The following is a 7,693-nucleotide window of genomic DNA, read 5'->3' as shown; positions in this document are numbered from 1 at the left end:
TAGGCAGAATTATCAGTAGGCTTAGCCTCTCCTTTGCAGGAATAAGCTTCACAGGGGTGAGCCCCAAGATTGAGAGCTCAGCATATTAAATTTGTTGTCCCATTGCTTGTGGGGAAGTTTAATATTTCTTCCATTCTTCCCAGTTCCCCAAGGGGATTTTGCAGATATTTTTTTGTTCTCTGCCCAAATTACTCTGGCTTATATCAGGACATCACACTAACTTGTACAAACCAACATGATCTCACACCCTCATCGAAATGTCATGTAATTAGACTCCATGGTTTCTGATGAGAAATCAATACTTAATCTTACTGAGGCTTCTTCCTTGTATGTGAGACATTGTTCTTACCTTGTGGCTTCCAGAATTCTCTGTTTATCTTTGACATTTGAGAGGTTTATTATAACATGATGTGGCATGGGTCTGTTTGGGTTTATTCTGTTTACAGTTTGTTGAATATCTTGGATGTGTATATTCATGACTTTTGTTAAATATGAGATGTTTTCAGCCATTACCCCCTTGAATATTCTCTGTTCCTTTCTTCCTTTTCTCTCCTTCTGGGATTCCCACAATGCATATATTGTTATGCTGGATGGGGTCTCACAGGTTTCTCACACTGTTCACTTCTCTTCATTCTTTCCTCTTACTGGTCCTCAGATGGAATAATTTCAATTATCTTATCTTCAAGTTCACCAATTCTTTCTTCTTCTAGCTCTAATCTTTGGCTGAATTCCTCCAAGAAATTTTTACTTTTCATAATCTTTACTTTCTGTGATCTTCAGCTCTGTTTAATTCTTTCCCATAACCCCATCACTCTATTTATGTTCTGTCTGATTAATCAATCATTTTCCCGATTTTTTTAGTTCTTTTTCCTTTAGAGTTTTCAGCATATTTAAAAACTTTTTTAAGTTTTTGTGTGACATATCCCAGGTCTGAGCCTTCTCCATGATCATTTCTAATGCTTTGATCTTCTTTTTCACCTGTTCCATCACTTCCTGTTCCTTTCCTGATTTTTGTTGTATTTATTGAAACCTGGACATTTTGATAGTTTGGCATATTATTGCTGGATTTAGACTGTGACCCATCTGTTCTTTAAGCTTGTATCCAGTTTGTGTGACAATAGAGCTTTCTTTGAATGGCAGGAATGAACAAGAAGAAAAACAACAAGAGGAGGAAGATGAGCTAGTGAAAAAAATAAACAACTGTAACTTCTCCCAGTCATGGTATCGATTCGTGGTCAGTGCCCTCCTTCAGGGTTTATCCATAAAGTGAGATTGGAGAATAGCTACAGGCTAAAGTATAGGGGCCTCCCTGATTCTTTCTGTCCATTCCTCTTGCTTTGGGAATGTATGTACAGTCCTAGATAACATCCCCATTTTTACACAGATGCAAATTTCCCCTCTTCCCTAGGAAACAGTTTCTTCGTGCTCCTGGCACTGCACTGTATTTCCTAGAGCCAGCCCTCCCTTGTCCAAGGTAGCACAACTTGGCTGCTCTCCTACAATACTCTGTAAGTGAATCATCTATACAGAGGGCAAGTTCTGGGACAGTGAGACCCTCAGACCACCACCAGACAGATTGGGCCAGGCATGCATGCTCCCAGCATGTCCACGAGAGTTACTTTGCTCCCTCCAAAACCGTGACCAGGTATTGGCACTGGGAGCATGGCTGCCTTCATGTCAAGCTGGTGAGGGGTACAGGAAGGGCCACCCAGGGTTCCACAAGCTCCTACCATTCTTAAATGGCCTGTGTCTTGACTTGGCACTTACCTCATTACTGTAATACTTCATCTGCTTTCTGGAATTTTTCAAAAGATCTTTCTGCCAGTTCTTGCTGGTTGTTCAAAGCTTCTGCAGTGGTATGGATCTCTGAGGCAGCTCACGCAGCCATTTAGATTGGGGTGGGATCCTAGAAATGATTTTGGCAAAATATTATTCACCCATATAGACTTGTTCCTTTATTGTTAAGGCACCTGCAATTTGTGGTTTGCAGCTCTGTTGGACATTGGAAATACAGCCAGAAAGAGCTACGTGATTTGCAAAGTGTCGGGGATTGAATCACACACCCTACAAAGACATGTTCAAATTTTAATCTATATTCTTGTGAGTGTGAATTCATTTGTAAGTAGGAACTTCCATGATCTTATTTATGTGGGGCCAAATTGAACAGGGTGAGCCTAAGCTATATGAATAGAATCTTTATAAGCAAAGAAAATGAAGATACAGTAGAAGAAACCAGAGATGGGTAGGTGCCAGAAGTCAGCAGAAATCAAGGGATCAGACACCAGGAGAGAGAGAGAGAGATCCCTGGGTGATGGAAGATTTCCAGAACACTATAAGAGAAAGCAAGACCTGCCACAACCTTCACAATTGACTTCTGGCCTCTAAAACCATGAGAAAATTAAATTCCTATGGTTTAATCCAGTCGTTGTTTGGTATTTGTCACAGCAGCTCTGACAAACTAAGATCCAAGGTAAATAAGCTGAGAAACCATGTCCAAACTCAGAGGTGGCTTTGTGCTAACCTGCCCCCCGACACACACACCACAAACACACAGCTGGTTCTTCTTTCTCAGAAACCAAAAGTCAAACTCATTTTTGCAGAAAATGGGACTCAGGAAGCTGTGTCTGATAGGTGTGGGTGCCTAGGCATTGATGTTGTACCTGTTATTGCTCCCACTATATAACCATTGTGTACATGCTATTGCTCCCACTGTATACCATTGTGTACATGCTATTGCTCCCACTTACCACTGTGTACATGCTGTTGCTCCCACTGTATACCACTGTGTACATGCTATTGCTCCCACTGTGTACCATTGTGTACATGCTGTTGCTCCCACTGTATACCACTGTGTACATGCTGTTGCTCCCACTGTGTACCATTGTGTACATGCTGTTGCTCCCACTGTATACCACTGTGTACATACTATTGCTCCCACTGTATACCACTGTGTACATGCTATTGCTCCCACTGTATACCATTGTGTACATGCTATTGCTCCCACTGTGTAAAACTGTGTACATGCTATTGCTCCCACTGTATACCACTGTGTACATGCTATTGCTCCCACTGTATACCATTGTGTACATTTTACTAATCCTCAGTTAGGGTCTATGCTGAGTACACACGTACTTCATGTGAATTTGATTGACAATTAAGGCCTTTGAACTCCTATAACTTAAAAATCACAGAAAAATCCAAGCTTAAATTGGCTTCATAAAAGAATGACTCTAAATGCACATCAGACTAAGAAAAAATAATGTCAGGCTTATTATGTTCTGAATAGTTTATGGACCCAGACATCCTGGAGTTGGTTCTCTGCTCTGCTATTACCTGATTCTCTTTCGATTTTATTAAGCATGGAAGAAGTTCTACAGGAAGAAATACTTTACATACACTAGTAAAGATATCTGTTCAGGCTGGGATTTTTCTGACAATGGTAATGATCTCATTAGTTATTTTAATAGTTTAAATAGTGCCTTGGAGAGTAGGAAGATCTGCCATTAGGGGAAGAAAAAGCATAGCTGAATTGTCTCATTAATGAATTGAGCCACTCATTAGCTAATCTTTTTACAAGTCTCTAATGATGTTATGTTTAATGGCCACTAGAAATATAGAAGTATTTTAAGCCTGCGTTCTTAATCTAAAAACTTTGCAGTTCTAAATAATTCATTTTGTATGTAGTAATAATAATAAAATTAAGTGCAGACAACTTTTATTGTGTGCTTACTATAAACCGGAGAATACCTGTAAAGACAAACTGAGTTAGTTCATTTCACTAGCTACTGGATATCTAACTAAAGTTATGCATAAATTTACTAAATTGGGTCAACTGATATAATTGGCCAACTGTTCAAAATTGTACAGATGGTCAGTACAGTCTGATCCCAAATGTCCATGATTTATTGGAAGATATATGCTGCATCTTGCCTCTATGGGGAAGAAATTTCTTTTTCACAAGCAGCACAAATCTCCATCTGGATAGTATAGAACAAGGTTTTATTTATTATTGTTGTTCTGTTATTATTGTTTCTCTCCTGAATCTTCCCAACTCGGAGTTAGAAGTCAAAGAATGAACAATGAATGTCCACTTACTGTATGTAGGGCAATGTTACGAGGTATGGAAGAAAGAGACAAAGTTTCACAGCTCAACAAAAGTTTGAAGTCTCTGATCCTCCAGCGGTTGGTCAAAACCATCCAGTTCCTCATCAAATCCTAACCAGATCAAAGAGTATGTTAGAGAAAAACATAAGGTAGCAGCCAAGAGCACAGAGTGGAGAGTGAGAAATTTGCATTCGAATTCTATTTCTGCTCACTATGAGCTTGGAAACTTTGCTTGAGTTATTAAATCTTCTGATATTCCACTTTGCTAATCTCTAAGACAGAGACCTTGATAACTACCTTATTGGTCTATTGTAGGGATTGAATTCAAATGAGGCAACATATATAACATGGAGGCACATAGCAAACACTCAGATGGCAACTGATGCTACTTTTATCATTATTGTCAATAATGGGAGTTCTGCGTCAGCCAGTTCATTTAAATGACCCTAAGCTTGGTTTCCTCTGCTTTATTATTTCTATACCCTTCCTGACAATCAGGACTTGAAACCCGCCCAAATCTCTGATTATCCAACTTAAGTTTTGCCAAACTTCCCTCACAGGGGTTGTATCCTACTTTCTTTAAATCTTTCTCACCAATACCATTTCCTATGAGCTTCCTACTCCACTGGCTGTATCTCTGAAAAGATCAAAGCATCAAAATGAAGCTGATGCCCTCATGTTTTTGTGTTATCAGCTGACAATTGAATTTTTTTCTCTATGTCTGCCCCCTTTAACAGTTGGTCACCCTTAGATTTCAGAAGTAGCCTCAACTACTTTTTTTTGCATTGTATATAGGCTTGCCTTAAATACAATGACTGACTTAACTGCCACTGTTAGTGGCAACTGTGGTATTATGTTGAATTTCACAGGCTCCTTCCCTAGCTTCTGTCTTTTTCCTGTTGGCTTAGGTCATGGCATGACTCACATATGAACATTTTATATATGAGCATATGTAAAGAAATAAAAATGTGCAGTCCCTTTTCAAAGGCGCTTACAATTTACCATTCAACAGAACCTTACCTTCTGCTCCTAAAATACTTGGGCACTTGACATAAAACTTGTCCTATTTTGGGCAGGCAACAGTGGCTCAGCAGGCAGAGCTCTCGTCTGCTGAACACCCGGGTTCAGTTCCCTGTACCTGCCCATGCAAAAAAAAAAAAAACTTGTATTATTTTACTATGTATTTATGAAGCAGTAGAATTTTATTAACATATACAAGTGTAGCATCCAATTTAGTAAAATATACCTGTATTTTATCTGGTCTTATATTGGTTTGCTGATGTGATTATGGGTGTAATTAAATGGGAAATAGAAGATGTTTCAAAATCCTTGTCCATTTTCATTGATCCATAAGGAAAATAAGCACCTATATCTTAATACTACTATCATGCCAAATATCATTGATAACATCAACATTATTTTAAAAGAGGGAGCTTTAGGTATTTTCCAAGATAAAAAGTGCTCCTATTTACAAACCATAATCTCTTCTCCACAATCAACTCTTCCTCCAGACTCCTCCTTTTCTCTACATAGTTTCCATAATGATCCTAGACAAATTTGGATCCTATTTTAGAAGAATATAGAAATACACAACTGACAGCTTCTATTAGACACACATTGCATTGAACCTAGCCAAGTACTATAGCTATACAAACATATTTAGTGTGTTATTCCTTACAGAAACATTTTATGCTGGATATTTAGTTCTAGACAACTGACATTTTACAGTGCGCCCACACCAGTATATGCTATAACAATTAATTTTCCTTTTAATGACGTTTAGATCAAATCTAATAATGTCCATATCCTTTATTAGTCAAGATAGGCTATCCTCTGGGACAGACCCCAAATTTCAGCAAAACAAGGGATTATCTGTCATTCACACAAAGTCTGATAGGGATATTTCGGGACAGTGACTCTCAGATGCAACTTTCCTCCAAGTGGTGACTCAGGAATCCAGGCCATTTCATTTGTCAGACAGCGGCACAGTCCTATACCTTCATACCAGCGCTGCCTCATTAACCTCAATGTCACCTGGATGGCCATTCCACTCTCCAGCGCTAACCAACCTGAACAAGCCGTTCTGGATCAGATGGATAAAAGTTGGACAGTGCCCCTGGTTCCATGGTAGGGTGGGATTTACAGGCACCGTGCCAGCCACCTATTTCTTCATCTTCATTAATAACACTCAGCCGTCGGACCACTGTTTGATCAACAACCTTCCATACTGAGAGGGAAGAAGCATTGGGGTCACTGGTCTTACAGTGTTAGTTCCCCACACTGCCAAATCCAAGGATCCCAGGATAACAAGTGATGTCATCTTGCTCTGTAGCTCAGAGGAAAGCATTCCTCCACCAACTTATCTCAGAGAAATTAGACAATGCTTGTCAAGGGTTAATCCCTATTGCTTTGGCGAAAATATAACATTGTTTACAGGTATTGTTCTGGTCTTAAACATTTCCTTGTGTTTCTCACTGTTCTGCCAAGGCTGCTGCATTCAGGTACTTAAGTAATGCATAAATGTAAGGGGTGCCATTGTCATAGGATTGCTGTTTCCCACACTATGTTTTGCACAGGTGAGACCTCTAGTTTGGTAAATGCTCACTCCAGAGAGGTCTTTTCACACTGAACGTCTGACTATGTTATCACTGTATTTAAAACACCTGGTACTCAGTGCTCTTAGGATGAAGCCTCAAATCCTTATTGTAGGCTCCACGGCCTAACTTACCTGACCCCTCACTGCCTCTCCATCCTTGCCTCCTACTACTCAACCCTTTTTTCTGTTCTCCAGTCTCCCCGGCCTTCCCTCACTTTCCCCTGTCACTTCTTTCCACAAGGCCAGTTTTCCAGGAATCTGTTCTTCTTTCTCATGGTAGCTCAGGTGTCTCTCCCTTGGGAAGTCTTTTCTGAGCTTTCTAACTAGGTGAACACCTCTAGTATTTGTGTTTCTGTATCATGTGCCACTTCTTTGTACCACTTGCCACATTTCAATGTTGCCTGTGCAATTACCCATCTGTCTTATGTGGCAAACTCTTAGCTTCAGGAATCTGGAGACCATGTTGTATTTGGTTTTCAAAGCATTTCCAGGGCAAGCATAGCTGGGGCATAGCAGGCCTGCAGAAACATATTTCACTGAAGGCAGGGAGCAATTAGAAGTTCATCAGGCTTTTCTTTAGAAGGAGCCAGGCCAGTACCTCCCAGGTCAGTTTCTAGTGCTTTAGGTCTTCAACTGTCTACAGATCCACCTGCTGCTAAATGCCCATTCTTGGTACCTTCGTTTCTCCTGCCCATTTTGCTTACAATGCTGCCAGGTGATCTGCAAGTTATCAATCCCTCATTCAAGAGACACCTGATGCTCAATGCAGGTGCAGCTGGGGCCCTGGCTCTAGTCCAGGCCACCTTTCTGTAAGGGTCTAGCTCGATACTTCCTATTTAATATCATCACCAGGCAGTTCTGATGAAGCCCTTCACAACCCGGGGTGATGGCGGAGGAAACATCATCCTTCCTATAAGTGCTTCCCACAGCCTGTCTGCATTCACCACAGGGAGGCTTTTGTTTTCAGGTTTTTTGCCTCAGACAGCAATTCAT

Source organism: Tamandua tetradactyla, chromosome 26 (assembly GCF_023851605.1).
Source record: "Tamandua tetradactyla isolate mTamTet1 chromosome 26, mTamTet1.pri, whole genome shotgun sequence".
In the NCBI taxonomy this organism is placed as follows: domain Eukaryota; kingdom Metazoa; phylum Chordata; class Mammalia; order Pilosa; family Myrmecophagidae; genus Tamandua; species Tamandua tetradactyla.
Note: the sequence above shows the minus strand (reverse complement) of the source record.